The sequence below is a fragment of the Carassius auratus genome, chromosome 4, assembly GCF_003368295.1.
Source record: "Carassius auratus strain Wakin chromosome 4, ASM336829v1, whole genome shotgun sequence".
Taxonomy (NCBI): Eukaryota; Metazoa; Chordata; class Actinopteri; order Cypriniformes; family Cyprinidae; genus Carassius; species Carassius auratus.
Window position 1 is genome coordinate 23,230,283 of NC_039246.1, and position 23,157 is coordinate 23,253,439.

Consider the following 23,157-nt stretch of genomic DNA (forward strand, 5'->3'; position numbering starts at 1 on the left):
GATAAGTTTATGTAGGCTATGTGTGTCTGAAATAAAAGGGCTTTCAGGAAGTCGTGCTGTTTGTATCAATACAGACAGAAGGATTGCAGTTGCTTGAGCAATGCAATACATCACACCACACACACACACACACACACACACACACCCACTCTAGGCATCCCCGACCCACTGCGCCCCTCATACACGGTGCGTGTCGGGATATAGGGAAGACCGCTGTGACATTTAGTTTCAACGTCTGTAAACTCTCTAATGTTTTTTGGGTTACACGTCTCAAACTTTGATTAGACATTGGCTTATCTGTCTGAAACATGTTCAAGCGGTTTAGAAATCCACCAGTCATCCCTAAAGTGTGCGCATTAATGTTAATTACAAGCAGTGCTGTTGTTTGTATCCTGATAGACTTGCATTGTGAGATCTGACGTGTGTGCTCTGGAGATGCAGAGGAGAGCTCAGTGTCTTAACTGTCTTGCCAAGACACCAAAGTCTGCAATCAGAAGTCTGAGATTATGGTATTAAGGGGATAGTTGACTCAAAAATGAAAATTCTGTCATTGTTTACCCAACCTCATGTCATTCCAAACCTGTATGACTGACTTTCTTCTGTGTTGTAACATAAAAGAAGATTTTTTATTTTATTTTATTTGGGAGTGGTCCCAAAAAAGAAGCAGAGCCTTTTGGTTACCAACATTGTTTAAAATATCTTCTTTTGTGTCTTAGAAGATCATACAGGTTGGGACAACATCAGTGTGAGTAATGTTGAATTGTAGTTTTGTATTGTCAGTTTTCAGGTGAACTGTCCCTTTAACTCAAGATTTTCTCATCAAATACTTCCAAGACTAAATGATCTGGGCTGTACACTGCCCACATTCATTTCATAGTTCTGTACGAGGGGGGAATCAGATGGGAATGCAGTGAGGGGGTGCCCATGGTCCTGCTCATTTGGCCTAATGAAGGGTGGTGGAGCCACCCATAAAATTTTATCCCGGGCCACCATGTAATGACAGCCCCGCTCTTACTGTATGCCAACTCAGTTTTTGTATGTCTCCTAAGGCATTTTATAAGAAACATCTGAGAATAAATTGATACTTAAAGGCTTTTCTTCCGAAAATTAAAATACGGTCATTTATTTTCATGTCATTCCAATCCTGACTTTTATTATTCTGTGGAACACAAAATAAAATATTTTGTAAAATAGCTGTATTTTTTTGTCCATGCAAAGAAAGTCAATGTGGTTTGAGATCCATTTTTGGACCCCAATTGATTTTAATTATATGGGCAAAAAAAAAAATATTCTTCTTTTTTTAAATTTAATTTTTATTGTTTTGTTTTCTTTTATTTTACTCATAAAGCAGTGAAAGTCTTTTGTTTTTTTATTTGTATTTTTTTTTATAAGTCAGAGGGATGAAATTAGTAAGTTTAAGACAGTGGGAGATTTAAACTATTTTTGTTTATGAATTAAAATTTTTGCATACAAAAAAATAAACTTCCAGTGATGTAAAATAAAACTAATAAATAAAAACTAATATTTCTGAGAACAAAGGAGTGAGTTTATTCTATAGTGACAGATACATATTTTATTTTATTGATTGACTGAATAATATATGTTTAAGATACGACGTGCAGCATGCAGTTATTGAAGGGTTAATAAGGCGTCATAAAAGAAGAAATCTTACCTTCAGAATAACTTTAACACACTGTACTGTTCGTAATACAGAGTGATTTCTCCTGTACCTAGTGTGTGTTGCTCTGTTCACTCTGTGTGATTGATGTGTGATGTTTGATCAGCTGTGCACGCTTGTGTTTGCAGTTCTCAGGTATATGATTTCAGGAACACGATCATCTCCACATCAGTATGTAAAATGACAAATGTGTGGAGCAGAGAGAAGGAAACGTATGCTTCGGGAATGGCCAGGCAGAGGTGGGGGAAGGGCACCTGGGAACGACATGCCTGCTCGCGTCTGTGAGAGCAAGAGAGGCTGATCGAGCAGAGAAGTGTGCCGCCCGGCTCAGACACCAGCCACCTTGCTGGTTAAAACTGCGAATATAATCAATACTGCGCGTGTGCTGCCTGGACAAAAGATCCCTCGGCCTGGTATTAGGGCATTTTTCCAGCAGCAACAGCTGACAGAATCCCACCGCTCCTTAATATAGGGCACAGAAGGCATTGTTCTGTTGTTTTGTGGTCGATCCTTGAGGTTTGTTTGGTTGGAAGGTAGGAAGTGTTTTGTGTTTGTGTTTTTCTCTTATTGGGTCAGGACTGTTGGCTGGAGGATTGGGACAGTGCGGTGCTTTGGGGGGGTCTGGCCCTGTCCATATGTCCACAGTGCTGGAAGTTGTGCTTTTTTCTCTGTGAGCTCTGCAGCGTCACAGTTAGTGACGAAGCATTGCCCAAGGAGGATTCACATGGCCTTATCTGAAAATGAGGGCGGGTCTGTGACAGGTCAAAGGTCACTTAAAGAGTTGTAGAATGTTCAGAATGTTCATAATGGAATACTATCTATCTATCTATCTATCTAGTAAAACAAAACACAAAATAAAGAATTTCAGTATCTTAAGAATTTTATAATTTTAATATGATAGTGAGCGTAATGGATTTTTTTTTTATTAGGCGTTCCATCACTCGTTTATGATGCGAAACTTTAAAATATGCGTAAAAACAGCTATTGTTGTATACTGTTTGAACTTACAACAGAGTGCATTGCACAGAATTTTTTTTAAGTTCCAACAGTATTTTTTTTAAGGATGAACAGTAGATGGGTCCCCTATTGGTTATCAGCTGATATTAAAGATATATAGGTATCGATAAATTAAATATGATTGAATATTTAATTGTATCTGCTCATTTCTTACATCACCTTTAGATTACCTTTGCCATCATCTAGCGATTACCTGAAGCCAATCTTTAAAAAACGCAAATTTCACAATGCTGTTAAATATAATTATAGTTTTTATTTTTTATTTTGTTTATATTTTATTCAGAAACAGTGTAGAAAATTAATATCTTAATATTTTAATGAATTATTTAAAATATTATACGAGTAAAAATTTCATATGACAATCACTTAATTATTGGACAAAATGTTCGATGTTCAAAATGTTTGAAATATCGATGCATGTTTATTTATTTTCCATTTTAATTCAAATTTATGTAAAAAATTTATTTGCTTTTAGCAGATGTCAAAAATGACGGATGTATCTCTTTAGTTTAATAGCACATTGTTGAGCACTTTGCATGTCGGGATGCAGTATTCCATGCAGTGTGCTCTGTTGTATTCTCCACGTTTTGGCAAAAGCAGTAGTAGGTTGTTTTAATATTCTGTCCTACTGTCAAAATCCCTGTAAGGCAAGTGAGTTTGGAAAAACCCCGGGCTGGATTACGAATAAAGTATGTTCCAGTGACATAGGTTGGTGGCTTTGACTTCTGACACACATACACTGTTGCATGTGGGACGGGACCCACTGCTGTACGATCAATGTTATGTGCCCTCATAGTGCTAATGGATTAGCCCATCAATAATGACACACTGTGAATGCTGCATTAGGCAGCACAGCACTTAGAAACACATGATTTCAAATAATACTACATTCATACGCTTGGTGCTTAATATGATAATGATAAACTAGATTGCGGAGTGATTATTTGTCTCTCTATTAAAGAGCCTGAGTCATGATCTGGACTTGTGAAACAGTAGCTTGATGTATTTTTAGGTCTGAATGTTATTTTTTCCCCATTCTTTTGCAATCTTACTAAAAGCATATACACTACACAATAAAGCATCACTTACTGGCATTGATTCATCATTATGGATACTCTGACGATTATGTTTGTTATGGGAAACAAGATGGGAGGATCTCTCTTTGGCTGCCAGTCACTTTTCTGATGCCCTTTTTCTCTAATTTGATTGGTCACTGAGCATGTTAATCATTCTTTGCTGACACAAAGCTGGTGTGAAGGTTGTTAGCTTAATTTATGTTGCCTTCTAAGATACCTTATCTGATTCTAAGGCAGCACTGCATATACTCTACACAGACAGGGCAATCCCATAATGCATATCGATGAAAATATAAATACAAGATGGCGGATAAGGTGAGAAAAATGTTAGCTGTGTTCAATACTGAAAAAATACCATAAAAATTTAATTGTGATTTATAGAGTATTGCGCTGTTAGTTTAGCAATGAGCTAATGCTAATTAACTATGGTTTTATAGTAAAAGTGTAGTAACCATGTTTTTTGCCATGTTGATTTATCATTTGTATAGCCACAGTTTTACTACAAATACCATGGTTAAACTATAGTGTATTAAAACTATGGTTAATTTATGGTTACCATGTTTTAACTATAGTAATTTTGGTTAATTTTCATTAGGGGAGGGCCCTAGACAGCGAGTCAGCTAGCTAAGTTTGAAACAAAGCTTAAGTTTCTGTCAGTCATATAAATATTAATATATAAAGATTTAAAAAAAATTACTATACAAACTGGCTAACACCTAAAGCATGAAACACTAATTAAAACACTAAAATATTAGGAAAATTGACCAGTTATTTGTTGTACAAGAAGTCAGCCATCGTGACTTATCCCTACTTGCTAATAATAAAAAAAGAGCAGTTAGCATCTGTTTTCCATCTTGGCCGGTCTGGAGCAGTCACAGATTCGTCATGTCCCTGCAGTTAATCAAAATAAACATTCAGCGCCATTATCCCCCGTCTTATCAGGCACCGCAACAGACCGCTGAGCGACACAGACCGCAGTGCCATTGAGCGCACCACATAGAGCAATCCACACTTCACTGTCAGAGCCGCTTACTAAAAACATGGACCGCTCCCAAACCTTCTGGTCTGGAGCGCAGCCGTCAGCTAGTGTGGAGGAGTGTTCTGAGATAGAGAGAAAGAGGGAGGAGAGTGTTTATATATCACCATCCATTAAGGGACGAGTGGACAGGGGAGGAAGGGGTGGCGTATTAGGGTCAAAGTTCAGACTTGTATGGAATGGAGTGTGTTCTGTCTGCTTCCAAGTGCTCACTTGCGTGTGAGTCTACATAAATCAAGAAAGTTTCACTTTTGCACAGTGACTCAGCATGGGAACCAGACAATTGCAAACCAGACTCGCAGAGCCAGACTTTTAAATGATCAGCATGGTCTACTTTGTGGCTTATTTTGGGTAATTATGTCCTGCTTAAACAAATAAAATGCTTTCATGGAAAGCTTGTTTATGTGACGTTTAGAGTAAATCAGAAATTCAGCTCACCTCAGTAATTGACTGTGGAACAGTACCTCACACAAATAATAATTATTTATTAATTTACTAATAATTATTTAATCCTCAAACGCATTCATTGTTGCAACATTATAACATGTAACAAAAGTTTGTTTCCCAGTGGACCAAAGTTGGAATTGTTACCTAAAAATAAAAAAGCTAATAAAAAAAGAAATGAAATTGGAATATTAGATGAAAAAACAAACTTAATGAATGGTTTATAAATTATAAACCTTCATGGACTGGTTAATATTTCTAATTTGAATTCAGGAAGTTACTTGGTCAGACAAACCCATTTGAGTGCAGTTCTTCATTTTCAAGTCTTTATTTGTAAGAACCTTTGGATAAAAATGTCTGCTATTGTGAATGAATCCATGTAAAGGACATATGACTTTCAGAGGTCTTGCAATTTTTATATGCAGTGCACATCAGATAATGGAGGAAAGAAGTGTGGGTGTGCTGTATGAAGAGTCATATTACATTGGTACATTTCATTAAAAGTAACATGTTTATTTGTTGCATTATTATGCAGGAACCGCTCTTCAGTGTTTGAAGCAGATTAGAAAGATGCAGGTTTTTCCTTCACTGTCAAGCTCAATTTACTTCAATACTAATGATTAAAGAAAGCTCGTGTGCACTGCATGAAGAATGTTTATTCAATTTTGTTTGTCCATAAGTAAAAATAAATACAAATATTTGATAGCCGTGCTGTTCACCAGTAAAACTGCAAAACATGGTTAAACTAGATTAAACTAGAACTTGCATGTTCGAATTGGTTTACCTATGTCAATAGTTAAGAAGCCTGGTAAGGACATTAGCAAAACAGTATTGCATGGTGGGAAGCATCTTCCAAAACATGCTCTGGTTTTAGCAGGGGGTGTAACACGTTACATAACATGCTATCTCATTAGAACATTTGTTACTAACATCATTCACAATCAATGCTTTTTACATGTTAAAAGAGCTTCATAAAGCATTGCATGATGGAAACCTCATACTAAACACAGTAACACACTCTTTTTAGGACTGGACAGGATGTAACGTGTTACATGTACTGTAATCACTTCGCTTCAGTCTCAGTGTGCTTCACAGATTAAAAGAACTTCATAACAGCATTGTATGATGGGAATCCTCTTCCAAAAACAATCTTTTCAGTAGGGGATGTACCACATGTTACATGTAACGTTATTCTGTTAACATATTTATCACAAATATCATTCACAGTCTCAGTCCTTTTCCCATGATGATGGGAAACATCATTCAGAACACTGTGTCCTTAGCATGGGACAAAACATGTTACATGTAAAATATTATCTCATTAGTTGCAAAGATTATTCACAGTTCCAAAGCTTTTCAAGGGTTTAAAGAGCTTCATAAGAGCACTGCATGATGGGAACCATCATCCAGCACACACTCTTTTTAGCAGGGGGCATAACCAATTCATGCAACACATTGTCCCATTTGTTGCAAAGATCATTCAGAGTCTCAATGGTTTTTCACAGGTTAAAAGTGCATCCCTCCTGTTCCCTGATCAGTTTAGCTCTTTCTCCTAGAGCTGTGGCAATACGTGTTAAGGCTAACTGCTCCGTGGAGGGAACCCATCTGTGCTAGGGAGGTCTTTGATTAGCTTAGGCTCTGTGTAATGCTTCTGCCAGTGATTGTTCTACTCCTCGGAGCATGCTTGACTTTTGTTTGAAAAGCTGTCATAAATCAACCTCTTAGGCCCTCATCCTTTAGTTTGGAGTAGCTTATGGCCTAGCGTTTTCTGTGCTGATGATAGGCCATGCACAGCACTGTTTAGACAAGTATCCTGGTATTATGGCTTAGATATCCCGTTTCCCCCTTGGAAAGTTCTCAATCACATGATCGGACACATGATCAGCCTTGTTTCATGGAGATTTGCATAGAAAATACCAGTGTTGCTTTAAACCTGGATATAACAACTCAATATTAGACTGATTTAAGTGTCTCAAACCTCAAATTTACATTTTTAACCATACTTTAAAGTTCATACTATACTTGTGCTTTTAAATCAACAACCCTGAGCCTTTTGTGGGCACTGGGCAGCATGCCTCTGTTCCCTACAGAATGTAACCTAAATACATGGCATATCTGACATTCCCAAATCACAGGATCTTATTAACAATGGATTTGTGTGAGGATGTTTTGATGTTTTACAAGAAGCACGGAAGTAGTTACACAGACCTTTGACCCTCCCTCTGGAGAAATATGTGTGTTGACACTTTCCACTTAACAAGACCCCTCAAGTTGTGTCTAATTTAGCCGTTCAGCCAGGCACCAAGACGTGTGAATAGAAAAAGTCCCTCTCCTCTTTTTGTTTCTTGTCTTTTACAAATCCCCCATCTTATCTTTCAATCTCTCTCTTCTTTCCACTCTTCCTTTCTTACCTCGCTCTTTTTTCAGTTGGGATCTCTATGCCGTTTGTAGCAGGGCTTTCACTGTAGTATCGATCAGCTTCGCTCTCTCGCTCCGTCCTGATTGAACCTAAGACTCAGCTTACAGTCCCATTAGAGGCTGGGTCAGCACTGCCTGCCAAACCGAAGAGAAAGACAACGGGTGCCAAAAGAGCTCAATTACTCTATTCCTCCTTCACACTCTATCACCCGTTCTCCCATTTTCTTGATATATATTCATACACTCACCTGTTCATGGAAGATTTTTCTGAGTACCGGTAAGCCTAAAGAAGAAATATCCAAAAATAACATTTATATTTGTTATATTATGTCATATTTGTTTTTGTGTCAAGAAAATAAAGGCTTTTTTCTGGTCAATAAAGTTCTTTATTTGGGCTGTGACAATTAAGAATACTGTGCCCCAAATTCACATCCTTATTACTGTATTACACTGTTTACAAACCAGGAGGGATATTAAGATATTCATTGTTGTTGTTTTTTTTATATATATATATTATAGTGGACACCTTAACACATTCAGTCCTTGTTTATTGTTTTATTTTATTTTATTTTGTTAATGTATGTTATTTTAATAAATCTTTCATTTGCATTAGTTTATTTACATTGTCAAAATATTTTCTTTTTTATTTTGTTATATTATATTTTTATATTTAATTAAATTTAATTTTGTTAATGTATTTTATTTTAACAAATTTTTAATTTTCCTTAGTTTATTTACATTGTAATGATATTTTATGTTATTATTTTGTTATATTATGTTTGATTTTTTTTTTGTAACTAAAATTTCATATTAATTCAGTTTAGTAAAACAAATACCATGACCACAATTACAATAAATATTTAATATTTTACTTTATTTTATTTTTTATTTCATTAAAATCAATGTAAATTAAATTGAGTAAATATCACGACCACAATTACAATACCACATTTAAGAATATGTACAGTTCTAGAATGCAGAACAGTCTTCTATTTCTTTATCCAAAATATATTTTTATTTTGGAGTGAAATAACACCCAGACATTTCTTGACAGTGTTTATGAGAATAACCTTTTTGAATGTATTATTTATGAAGTGAATTGAACGGTCTGACAGAAGAATGTGTCAGTCCCTGAGTAAAATCCACTTAAAGCTGAGTTAACACCAGCTTACTGGTGTAACCCAATTCGTATTGAATGCAACATTACTGGCTGGTAATGCTCTCTGTATATGTGTGGCCTGGATGTTGCAGTCATATATTTAAACGGATGTTCATATCTCCGCTTAAGAGCCTGTTCTGTGTACATTATGCAGCCTTGATCGTTGTCCAGTGTTTGTGCTCAGTCAAAGGATGTCCTAGTGATAGCGATGATGATGTGTTGTGTGTGTAAAATGACAGGCCAGGGTTACCGCAATATCCCATGATTCTATTTCCTTCCAGATGAGCTGGCCTGGCACAGTCACACGCATGCTGATAATGATCGCTTGATTTAGAGAGCACAGGATGTTAGGACAGTGCACAGATGTATTCACATGTGTTGAAATTTTTATTAAAACATCCTTTTGTCACATATTTCAGTTCAGTCTAGTACACACAAATTCTGCCTATTTGAGAAGGATAGTGGTAACTCTCTTTTTTCATCTGTGTGATGGGAAATTTTGTTGTTACGTCAAACGTAGTGACTAGAATAGCACAGGAAATTTCTTTGTATGTATTCATTTTTTTTAGCAGACCACTGATACACTGACTCATTATTGAATTTCCTCATGCTGACCAATACACACACATCTCCACATGTTCTACACAATCCAGCATCCCAGTTAAAAGGTGTTGAGTATAAATGTGTGAATAATGAGCAGTGTTTGACATCTGATGTTGTATAATGTGTATACTGCGTTCATGACCATTGGGGTTTGAACCTTTAAACTCTTAAACTCTGGAGATTTTAGAAAGTCTTTTTAGTACATTTCTTCATCAAGTCTGCCTTATCTTCTAAAAAATGCTGTCATCGAACTATATTTCAAAAAAATTCCTTACTAAAAATAAAAACATTACATTTCTTTTAAATAAAAGAAATAGCTTTGAGCCTTTGCTTTGATTCCATGTCAATTAACTCAAGTACTTGAGATTCATTACCCGGTTACATTCCCGCTATTATTTGTCTGTGTATTTGTTTTTGGGTACGAATCTAGAAACGGGCATTTACTGCAAGGTCATAGCTGTGCTGGTCTTATTTGTCAGTGATTATTACCCATAGGGGAACAGAGACTCATGGGAAAATCTGAATGTTGTGTTATTTGTAGAGTGTTCAGAACTGTAAGAGAGTGATATATGACTTTTCTCCTCTGTTTTTACACAGCTTTGGCAGACTGTGTTTCAGAAATGTTTATGGGTTGTAGTATTGATGGGCTTGTATGGCTGAACACTGTGGTTATGGTTATTTGCTGCAATCCCAGTAAATCATAATTATTTACTCTTGTAATGAGCAGGATTTACAGTAATTCTGACCCACTGACCTGTGAGTATTGCACATACATATTTAGTATATAAACTATAGGACATGCATGTATATATCACATTAGGCACCTTCTTCATCTATTAGTGTGTGTTGTTCTTATTCACTATAGGCTCATATAGAGCAAAAAAGACTCATCTCTCAGGCCATCTGAAACAAATGAACCTAGGGCTGTCAAGATAACACATTTTGCTGGACGATAAATTGTCCAAGAAATTATCGCGATAAACATTAATATTGTCGTTCTAAGACCAGTTTCAACTAATATAAAGATAATGGCATAATAACGCAGGTACACCTTTTCAAAGACCAATAAACTTTTATTTTATGGCAGATTCAGAAAAAGAAATGCCAACATGTTGACTTTGTGTGGCTTAAAATTTATTTGTTTTGTATGTTATATTACGTTTATATGCCAGTTAGGGATGCTCATATTGACCGTTTAACCGAAAGTGAACATATTGACCGATGAAGGGGCCGTTCACACATCACATCTTTTTTTGTGCTCAAATTCGTTATTTCAAATGCGGTATGCGCGCTCATAATGGAAGAAATGCGGTGCGACGCGCTCGCTTTTTCCACTTGTGTGTGAGTGTGTGAACTCACTGGGCACGTTGACACATGCAACCACATGCCTACAGACATATTTAGCTAAACAACCCAAATAGAGCGAGCGAAAAGTAGGCCCATTTCGAGAGAAAGGGCAACGAAGTTACTTGCAAAACATGCTATGCGGTATTAAAATAAAGCAGTAATGCAAGTACAATTCTGTATCACTTAAGACACAAACATCCACAAGCAAATGAAAAGCGCTTCCCAAAGCTGGTCACTCTAGCGAGACGTTATCTCTTTATTCCCGGGACATCTGTGCCATCGTAGTGGGTGTTTTCTACCGTGGGCTGTCCACAGGCCTAGTTCCAGACTAACCACACATCATGACATTAAATTTTTTAAATAAAAATTGAAAAAAAATAATGCGGCCGAAAGAATTATCGAGCTCATTTTTTTAAATCGTACAATTAATTAATTTATCAACTATCGCGACAGGCCTAAATGAACCATTCTAAACCAGTGATACACACAATCTGAATCTCTAAATCTCTGCCTGTGTTTGAAAACAAAATGCCAGCTTACTGCTTACTTATCGGGGACTCGAGTTTGAGACTCGGACTCGAGTGCGACTTAAGTCGCAAACACAGAGACTTCAGACTCGACTTGATACTCTTCCTCGAAAGACTGCGGGACTCGTGAACAATGTTAATTTTTAGTAAACGTCTGATGAGCTCGCTAGTTATGGGTCATACGCAAAAGATGCGTCTCTGAGAGCGGATGCTTCATAGTGAATCAGAAGAGCCAGCTCGCATCGAGTGAGAGCCGGCTCCCAGTTTTTCTTTCCCTTTCACTGCTTACCTCAAGGCAGAACTTTGTTTTGATTGGTCAGCAATCGCATCGCGGCCAATCCGATGTGAGTATATGGGATCATACCATTATGTAAAAACAGAGAGGGGGATAAAGTGAAGCGGCACTCCACTGAAGTTAATGATTCGTAATAACGTTAATCGAGGGGAGACTTTGTATTGTGGCAACATCGGTTCCTTCAGAGAGAATCTTCTCAAAAACAGGGCAGATAATCACAGAAAGAAGAAATAGGATCAGTCCATCAAAGCCGAGGCATCTGACACTTATGAGGTTCCATTTATTTTGTTACAAAACTATTCTTTTGTTTAATATTTTAATCAAACATTTTATTGCACAAATTAACAACAAAACAGCAAATAAATCCACAGAACTAGAACCAAATTCATAAAAACACTGCACATGAAAGGGTTTTCAACACACAAACCATTAATTTTGGCAAAGTTATGGTAAAATAAAGGCCCACAAAAAATCCAAAATTAAGAGCCGTTAAGGAGTCGAAAGATCCAGCTCTTCCCATCACTAGAGCTCGCTGTTATTCCCTCCCTTTTTTCTGAAGGAGGACTTGCATGTTATATGCAGTGTTGCCAACTTAGCGACTTTGTCGCTAGATTTAGCGACTTTTCAGACCCCCATAGCGACTTTTTTTCCAAAAAAGCGACTAGCGACAAATCTAGCGACTTTTTTTGACAGACCTTATTTAGTCTCTGAGACTCTACGGCACTGCCGCACGAGCTCTCTCTCTCTCTCCCAGCATGCACACACGCCTCTCTCTGCATCTACTATGTTCAGCGAGCAAAGAGGAGCAGCACTTTCAGTTAAAAAAAAATATTCTGTTGCTTCTATCTCTATTTTACATACAAGTATAGCTAAAATCACAGTACAATCATTATCTTAATCTTATGTGTATGTGATTTCATTAGACAATGTCATGAATAGGATTTTAGTGCAGAGATTAACATATTCGAGAGCTGGATATGTAGTCTTAATGGACCGCGTTTCAGTCATTATAATATTAATTCCGTTGTCGGACAACAGAAACATTAAAATATAATAATAAAAAACTTTTATTGAAAATTTTAGCTGCCTTAAAATGCAGTACATGAGCACAGAAAGGGCAAGATAATATGACGCACTTACGTCATGAATATGCTAATTAGCATATGACGTCATCTAGCGACATTTAGCGACTTTTCAGGCAGGGTTTAGCTACTTTCCATTGAAAGAAGTTGGCAACACTGGTTATATGCCTGATAAAGCAGCGTGTGAGCATACCAGCTCTGCTTTGTGTACAGCTGTTACTGGGGAAACCTCTATTTCTCGCGCTTTATGTCTATGCTTTAAAACATCTCCTGCTGGCAAAGAATGAATTTGCATTTTCATTAAGTCCGCCTGATCCACGCAGCAAACATATTTTGTTTGTTATCAAAAAATATCTACTCTAGAGGAACTTGGCTGTTGTTATTGATTCTATTTGGAGTCTACCGGAAGTTAAGTTAGGTCCACAAAAGCGCGCACTCGCAGTAACGTTTGTTTATGTTGTTGCCGTTGAAACCGTCTATATAGCTATGCAGTGTTCTTAAGCAGCTTGGATGGGTCGCTGTACGTGATGGAACATTTATTTTCTCCAGAGACCTAATATAATAAAGAGACTTGAAACTTGACTTGGACTCTAGCTCAGAGACTTGAGACTTGACTTGGACTTTTGCTCAGAGACTTGAGACTTGACTTGGACTCTAGCTCAGAGACTTGAGACTTGACTTGGACTCTAGCTCAGAGACTTATGAGCATCTCTGCTGTACAGTCTAAACTGTAAAAATAGCTAGAATCATGTCTTTCTTTCTTTCTTTTCTTTTCTTTTTCTTTCTTTTATTATTAAAATACTATACTAAAATACTAATAGTAACATGAATTATAGTAATTTAAGAAAATATAGAGAGGCAGAATGCAAAATGGTCTTATATTTAAATTTAAATATAATCTTTAAATAATAAAATTCAGTTTGCACAAAGATTAAATCAAGCATCAGCTTATTGCATCAACACGGCTGAATGTTGTTATGTAAACCTTGAAGGTGGACAAATTATACAGATTCTTCCATAAGCGAGACCTGAGATGAAAAATGTAATCATTTGAGATGCTCTTGTGTGTTTTGAAACATATATGTCATAGACTAGAGTCAAAAGTTCAAACTTTTGGCAATCTGATCACATCAAGAGTCAAGAAAGAGATGTTGAAAGTCACGGTTGATATTGTGGTCTGGTTGATTCGTCATGCTGGAAATGGAAGGTCATTTTGAGGGCGTTGCACATTTTAGCAAATGTGTATGTCATCTGGGTATTCTGTGTGTGAAAAAAAACTGCAAACTGTGCACAGTATAAATACTTTAAAGCTGAAATAGTAAAATTAATAAGATAGTATGCAGTTCCAAAACATGCCTTCTCTCTCTCTTTTTATGTGCCTTCAGCGGTTTGTTTGTAGCTTTTTGTAGATGTTGTGTTGGTGTTCATGTGTGTGTTGTTCAGAAGTTAAAAGCTGATTCTCTCTCTCCTATAATTGCTTGTTCATCTATATGGCTGCTTTTGCTGATGTAGTTGAGTGTAGGCAGAGAAAAGAGGCTGTGATTCTGAATGAATATACTGCATGTTCATGTATAATGGCTTTGAGCCCACAGTAATTCTCATAACCACTGCCACTACCACACCTACAGAATGTCCCTAGTGCAAAAAAAAATATATATATATTATATATATATATATATATATATATATATAAAATTACTTTATTTATTGCACATATTTAGCTTATGTCTTTCGCTATACAAAGACGTGTATTTATGTTGGTATTCGTGACTTTAAAGGGTTAGCTTATCCAAAATTGTTGTTATTTTTATTTTATTTTTGGACTAAAATGTATTTTCGATGCTTCAACAAATTCTAACTGACCCTCTGATGTCACATGGACTACTTTGATGATGTTTTTATTACCTTTCTGGACATGGACAGTATACCGTTCACACAGTTTCAATGGAGGGACAGAAAGCTCTAGGACTAAATCTAATAAACCGTGTTCTGAAGATGAACGGAGGTCTCTTGGGTTTGGAACGACATGAGGGTGAGTTATTAATTACATAATTTTCATTTTTGGATGAACTAACCCTTTAATTGTGACCTATAGTCGCACATACTACCCACAGTCTGCTTTATTAGATTTAAGAAACTTTATTTAAAAAAACACATTTAATTTAATTTAATTTAATTTAATTTAATTTAATTTAATTTAATTTAATTTAATTTAATTTTCACACTTTTGTAAAACTTGTTCATAACAGTTCATAAAATTGTTTCCCAGTTTATAGGAGACAGTTTTATTTAAGACTCTTTTTAATCAGACAAGTAAATGTTATCCACTAGTTATCCATAACAGGAATTTTTGAAAAAGTAACCCAGTTTTCTTGTGTTTTATTCAGATGTGAGTAACACAAGAGAAATGACTCTTTTTAAACATTGTGAAATATTCATGGCCTTCAAAGCATAATGAAAAATAAACACTGTTTCATTTTTCAGTGCTCTTATTTTTTTGGGCCCCATTAATTTTAAGTACTTTGAAGGGCAATTTCATTGAGGTTTAGTGGCATATTGAACAAGAAAAACTACATGAGAGAGTTAGAGAGAAAGAAAGTTCCCACAAACCTCAATGTGTGCCTTATTCTGCACAATCTGTCTTCATCTCACAAACATCACCACTGAGAGAATGAGAGAGGAAAGAGGGAGGAGCAAGAGAAGTAAAGAAACTCCATCTCACTCTGTCTCTGTCTGTCTAGCTAAGTGGATATAAGATGTTTTGCTTTTAAGACCCAGAATTAACATTGAACATCAAGTGGAGACTGAAAACAGCTCCACATTTTGTTAACATACAAAAATTTCCTTTAAAAGGGAAATTGTTTTCCTCTTTTTCCACAACTTGGTATGATTCTTCATTAAAATGTCTGCAATATAGCCCCGCTTTGATTAAAATTCTTCAATGGTCGTGTAAACAACACCCTTTTCCCCTGGACAAATATAGCTCTGCTCACAGCAATTTTGGTGCATGTCTCTTTAAATGCTAATTAGTTTGTGTGTGTGTGTGTGTGTGTGTGTGTATTTGGTGGTGTGTTACCATCAAAAACAAAACTAATCAACTGCGTCCTCAGTGCCCCTCATGCCTGGACAAAATGAAGACAGTTAGGTTCACTTTTAAAACCAACTACAAAACACCTGCATTGCTAACGAGAGATTGTTGTCGCTACAGATGCTCAAGTGCAGAGAAAATGGTAGATAGCATACAACTGGCTGAGGGTGGAAATATGTTAATACAGGACAGTCTGTCAGCGGTAGTGAGTGGAGCCTGAGCAGTATGACATCATACTGCTCATAAAATCAAAACGGCATTATAATTGTGACTTTTCAGTTTTCTGGGTATTAAAAAAAGAGTGAATGTATTTTGGATGTATTATATAAAACCTGTGCTGCCAAGATGAGTCGAAATGCACACAGGCTAATTTTTGAGCTACAGGCAAAAAAGTGAAAAATTTCAAATTTGAGGTTTTGACAAAAATGTGTTAATTAAAGGGTTAGTTCACCCAAAAATGAAAATTGTCATTACTCAACCTCATGTCGTTTCAAAACCCATAAGGCCTTGGTTTTTTCTTCAGATTCAAATTAAGATATTTTTGATGAAATCTGAGAGCTCTCTGACCCTCTTTAGACAGCAATGCAACTGCAATGCTCCCAGGTTGAGAAACGTATCAAGGACATCGGTAAAATAGTCTATGTGATAGTCCAGCTATAATTTTACGAAGCTACGAGAATACTTTTTGTGCGCAAATAAAACAATAACATATTATATTCAGTGATTCTTCTCCCCGAGTTATGTCTTCTGCCATTTTGGAGAGTACCCAAAACATAATCAACGTAAACAGCGTTGTTTGTGTTTAGTAGACAGCGCGCGCATGCTCCCAGTGCTCCAAATAGCAATTAAACATCTAAAAGTATCTTTATTTGTACATTTTCTGAGAAAAAAATACCTTTGCTTGCTTATCGCGCTGACTGTCATCTGAAGCGCCTGCATAAAGGTGCTTCCAACTGCATGCAATAAAAAGTTTAGCTACACTGCGGAATGGATCAGGATATGCTACTAACCTAAACAATCAGGTCAAATTCATGTTTAAGTTGGGGAATTAATGAAAGCAGAATGTCAGAAGGCCAGTTTAATGCCTCATCTGAATAAGAATCCTCTTTACTGGTCGCTGGTCTAACACTTTATCAAGAGGTTGGTTGTTTTTACATTCTGAAATGGTACATTCATTCGATTCATTATACTAAGGATTTTGCACCCATACAAGTCGGGAATGAGCACCCCCTGCTGGCCAGACTAAAACTAGCCCCACCAGTGAGCTAGTTCTTCACAACGGCCTACCAGCCATCAGAATGTGCTACCAGCTTCAAAAAGAAAACAAAGTCAAATTCGTAATTGAGGTGGGGAATTCATGACAACAGAATTTCAGGAGGCCAGTTTAATACCTTATCTGAATGATGCTCCTTTTCGCAGTCTAAAGTCCGCAATCATTATAGTAGAACATTTGCACCCATTCAAGCCAAGGAATGATCACCCCCTGCTGGCTGGCCTAAAACTAGCTGCTGCAGCAAGCTACATTATAAAAAATGGTCTCCCACAAGTGTACTGACCAGGCTCTGGCCTGCTTAGCTTTAGTTAGGAAACAAACTCTGTGTATTGCATGAAACAGCTTCTTTTGGTTTGATATGCAAATGTACCGAACAAATACAGGAATTTTTCCCCAAGGAAATACAAACAATAAATGGCGTTTTGAAAGTCTTTGATGTAGCTTGACAGATTGCTGTATAAATGCCTCGGAGAGCCGCTTCTGAAACAAGCTGGTATAAACAAAAGCATTGACTAGACTGACTGAGATCAGCTCCAGTTCCCGTGTTTGAGCCGTAATGTGCCGCAGACTTGTGCAGTGTATAAATGGTGTCCTTTCAAATAGCAGAGCAGAGCACGAGTTAACGCGATCATTCATTTCTCTTTACTACTAGTTTTAACACAAATAAACATGAATGAACATCTCATTGCACGTGAAATTGCTCAATCAGTGTTTCAACCGTGGAAAAGATGTCAACAAAACAACTTTTAAGCAAAATGTCATATAGCATTTTATTTACCACAGCTTGTTAGTCGGCTAGAGAAATGAAGTCTAATGAAGAGCATTAAGCGAAATATTAAACTATATACTTGTTTAAATTAATCTGTTATGAAACATTTTATGACACTGTGTAATTTAATATATTTTATTAAATATAAAAAAGTTCATTAAAAACTGCATTTTATGCAATTTGTTGATTATTATATTTAAAAATAAATAGTTACAGTTGACTGTGTCTTAACAGTCTGTCGCTCAAACAGGTGTAGCTCAGTCATTTTTCGTCCGATTCCAACAAATCATTTTGAAGGTCTTTTAATGGAGAGTGTAAAAATAAAAATAGCTAACTTTTGAAAATATGCTCATTGTGACTCATTTTGCCAGCGCAGGTCACATATAGCATCTTCTAACTCTCAAATAAAAATATTTTAAACTAATTTAATAACACTTTTAAATGTAGCAAGTCAATATTGTAGCAAATAATGTAGCAAATACATCTTTCACATCACAGTAATGTGTAAATCAAATTATAGGATTTAAAATATTTTTAGTTTTTACATTTCTTTTATATGACATATTTAATAAAAATTTTTATATAATATACATTTATTTATATTAAATGTAATATAAAATGTAAACATTTATATTATAACATTTTAATTCATCCAGTTATTGGTTATTAGAATTAACATGAAAATAATTGTCTTCTTGTCAGAATTATAATATTGACACATCCATCTCTATATTTATTGTAGATCAGTGGCACCTCTCTGAAATGTAATATTTTTGTAATATTTCTTTATTTATAATAAATAATGCTAATCAATATTAATATTTTGGTTGCACTTTATTTTACAGTACATGTACTAACATTTACTTATAGTGTACTTACAATGTATTTATCTAAGAATGTTCTGGTAATACAAGGTAACTACATGGGGTAGGGTTAGGTTTAGGGGTAGTTTTAGGGTTAGTACCTAGTTATTACATAGTTATTGTAATTACTATAATAAGTACATAGTATGTACATGGGGAACAGGACTGTAAAATAAAGTGCTACCAATATTTTAATACAATATGTAATTCTTAATGTTACCTTAAGGCTGGTTCACACGGCAGGATAATTAGGCCGATTTTAGCCCCGATTCACCCCTTCCGACAATCTTAGGATGCTCCGATTATCGTAAAATAATCTGATCAAATATTCCTGCCGTGTGTGGTGTGTTAAGACCGCTCTCCTGTGCTCGGAAGAACGTCGGGACCGCTCCGATCTCAAATCGGGGATATCCAACATGTTGGATTTATTTGGCCCGATTTCTTCTCGTGTGTGGTGTCCCCCAAGGACAAACAATCACGCAGCCTGTGGACTGTGGCGTGTAGCCAATCAGAAAGCGAGGTGACGAGGCAGTGATAGTACCGGGAAACAAAATCAAAACAGCCGGCGTATATAATATAACAAATACAAATAAAGTCGATGGGCATAACTACATCCACAGCTGCAGTCCACCAGAGTACATGGAAACGCATATATGAACGTTTATTTCAACGATTAATCTGTGTAGTACGTAACAACATTTCTATGAGATAAAACAACAACTTTCCTCCATATCATGATGTAGCAAGTATAGTCCATGCTCGCGTTGTCTCCACCTCTTTGACCATCGCCTTTTCTTGTTTTTCTTATGTTTTTTTTTTCCGTTAAAAACAAAGCACAAACTACGGCCACTGCATCCTCTTCGTCCACCTTGATTGTTTACTCTGATCTTGAGGGATTTTGTGAGATTTCCAGTCTTACCTGGGAATGCTCGGGAGTCAAATCGGTTCGTGTGTGATGTGTTGATATTGCCGTGTGGCTGCACACCACACACTGAACGACCAAAACTGTTAGACCCGTGATTTTTTATCGCCGTGTGTGGGGTCTCTCAGGTTTGGAAAATCGGCCGACAATTTTAAAAATCGTCCCGTGTGAACCAGGCCTTAATCTGAAATAGGTCCAGTAATATTCTCCATGTATACACAATTATGTGGTCAGTTGAATTGTATTATGTGCATTTAGCTTTGTTATTTTTCCCTGAGGACCATTTCTGGGCTGTGACCCACCAATAGAGAGGACTAGCATGTCTTTTTCTCTTTGTGTGTGGTTGAGAGGAAGGCAACCTTTGCTGACTCAGTTCGGCAGAGCTGTGATCCCTGAAATAGGGCACAGCTGGAAGTGTAGGGCGTGAGTGTCTTTGTAAAAGAGAGGCGGATGCTCTGAAAGAGTATTCCCAGACAGGATTCTGGATGATTTAGCTGGAAGCTCCTCTGTCAGACTACAGCTCAGACACACACATACTTCACTAAGAGAGCCCCCTTTGGGCAAAACCCGCTCCTGTCTGAGAGGAATCACTGCTGCTGAAATCATATTTTGACGTGGAATAAACAATAAAAAAATGTGATATTTTTTCATGTTTTAAATGATGTATTTCTGAATGTATGATTGAACAAGATGGGATGTTTATTATGGGTTGTTAATGCAGTATTAACATCTAAAGCCACTTTCTGTAATGTTTATTAATTCATTTATTTATTTATCCACCATAATGTTTTATTTGTGGTCTTTTATCAGCAATTATTGATGTACTTGATAAGTTCGTTCAATTCATTGACATATCATGCAGTTTATGTGATAAATTTTATTTCACTTGATTGACAGTCCTTAAAGAACTTGGTTTGTTAACATCTTTGAACTCACCCAGATGTCAACCGCCAAAAGAAAAGGATGTGAATGCATGACGGAAACATGCTGTTGCCATCTCTCTGTTATTATAGCCGTGTTTGCCATCCGCTTTTTTTACACAGTTCGCACCCACACGCATTCATTCACAGTGTGTGTGTATTAATTTCTTTAATGTTTCATGTACAGACATGTTCTGCACTGTCGAACTGAACTATTGAACTGTATTGAACTCTTGTGGTACATGCTGTTAACAACCTATAGAGACTGTCTTTGTTGCCATAAGCAGCACAGCTAAAAAAAAAAAAAAAAGATGGAAATGATTGATCTTGGTTTTGAAGTGGTAGGCCAGCATTTTCAGATGTTCTCCATGTTGTGAAAGGGGACATATTATACACTTGAAATGAATTGTAAAGTGTTGACAAACACTCCAGCACATCTTCACACAAGTACATGGATTCACAAATTCACTTACTGGTGTGATATGAAAGCCTAGAGGTTTACACTCTGCCTAGATTGGGGGATGGGTTGAGAGAGAGAGAGAGAGAGAGAGTGAGAGAGGAAACCAATTATATGCCCAATAACAGAGTGGTATGGATTTTCATCTGGGCTTGTAGCCAATCCCTCTATCTTCCTTTCTTTCTTTCCATTTCTCTCCTTACTCTCTTTGTCTACTCTTCTCTCTCTCTCTCTCTCTCTCTCTCTCTGCCTGATCTATCTATCTATCTCAATCTGTCTGATGTATGTTTGATTAAGGGAGGTGAATGAGCTATTGAAATATGCGGTTGTTAGTATTTGTGATGGGAGCGATCGGGGACGTTTCATCAATACTTCTTCTACACTCCTCAAAAACTCATTCATAGATGTCTCCACAAGTATAAAGAGAACGCTACAGAGTGAAGAAACAAGCTGGAATACATTCGATAAATCAATTGAGCCATTGTTCCTCTGGAAAGCTAGAAAGCTTTTGTCATCATCTTCACTCTTATTCTTAAAAAAGAAAGATTACGCAAGCCTGCAACCACCTTATGTTGTACTTTCATTCTTGCATTGACACTAACAAACATCTAAACTCAGAGGGGTGATATAGTCACCCTCAAAGTTGGACAAGTGCTACTCTATGACTGAAAGCTGTATGCAAAGTAAAAAAAAGTTGTGAAATCATTACTAGCACCCCTTGTGGCAAGGCTGAGAATGGGATTTTATGTGCTTTGCATTATGAATTTTGAAGTCATTCTGGATTTTTTGACTCCCTAGGGTCCCAAACAATGATAGCCAGCCCCTACCACTTGAATAAAGGCCCCTTCCATTAATGTCAGTAAAACCATTTAGAGTCATACAGTGGCCCATGTTTGTATTGAAAACCAATATGTAACAGAGGGTCCCAACCATCCTCACGGGCCCCTACATTTGACGTGTTGTTTTATGATTACTAATGAATCAAATGACCACTCCTGAAATCAAAACACTTCAAGTGAGCCTATCTTTTTGTCAGAGTATGCCAAGGGTCCCATTCTCTAGCAGAGGGGCCCACAATCACCCATTGTTATTAACATCTTCCTTAATCTACTCAGCATTTGTTTCATTGTTATGCTAAATATGTTTGTTTTTCAAATAGTTTTTGCATTATTTTTGTCTTGTTTGTTTGTTTTGATTCTGTGGTACTTTATTTACTAAAAATGTTTAAATAAACAGTTTTCATCTTCTTTCAACAGAAACCCTAACATGCTGTTTACAAAAGCAGCTGTGTGTTTACATGTTGCATTGCTGGGTAGATTGGGTTACCCTTGTCAGAAGTCCTTTGATCTTTATGTTTTATATTGACAAAATTACTAAAACTTAAAAATTGAAAAATACAAATGTAAAAATAAATGTTAAATAGCAATATTTAGATAATACATTTTTTAAACGGTTTTTGCATTATTTTTTTATTATCTTGGTTCTTTGTTTTGTTCTGTGGTACTTTATTTACAAAAATGTTTTAAATGCATATCTGGGTAGATCGGGTTATCCTTTTCAGAAGTCCTTTGATCTTTATGTATTATAATGATTTTTTTTCACACCATGACTGCATTTATGTGATAAAAAATAATACAGTTAAAACTGTAATATTGTGAAATATTTTAAATAACTGATTTCTATTTGAAAATACTTTAAAACATAATTTACTCCCGTGATGGAAAAGCTGAATTTTGTTCATTTCACTTTCTAATTTTCATTTCATTTTTTGTTCACCTAATATTTATATTTGATCTAATCTCAGCTTAAATTCAATAACTGAAAACAATTTGAATAGTTTTATAGTTAACAGCACAACACTGCTTTTTAACACATGCAACAGAAACATGCCAGGTACTTTTCTGTTGGTAAAATCTCCACCTTTCATTGAAAAAACTAATCTGCTTTGAAGGGACAAACTCACTCATTCTTTTGTTTTTCTCACACACCCTCAAATATTTTTTAGACCAGCTGAGGAGGAGAATAATTAGGATATTAGAGCAATGTTTGGCTTTTCATAAGTTTCAAAATAACCTTACAAAAGGCCCAAATGACAGGAAAGAACAAGAATAAACAAACAAAAGAAGGCAGACTACACCTTGCAGTCAAATCTTTGTTTGAGTGACCCAACATGGATCCAACTT

The 23,157-nt window shown here is 36.3% G+C and overlaps 1 protein-coding gene across 1 annotated transcript in view; it reads left to right on the forward strand.

Annotated features, from left to right (window-relative positions):
* Positions 1 to 23,157, forward strand: part of LOC113056868 (ankyrin repeat and sterile alpha motif domain-containing protein 1B-like) — a 63,964-nt gene that overhangs the window by 620 nt on the left and 40,187 nt on the right. The window lies entirely within an intron of this gene.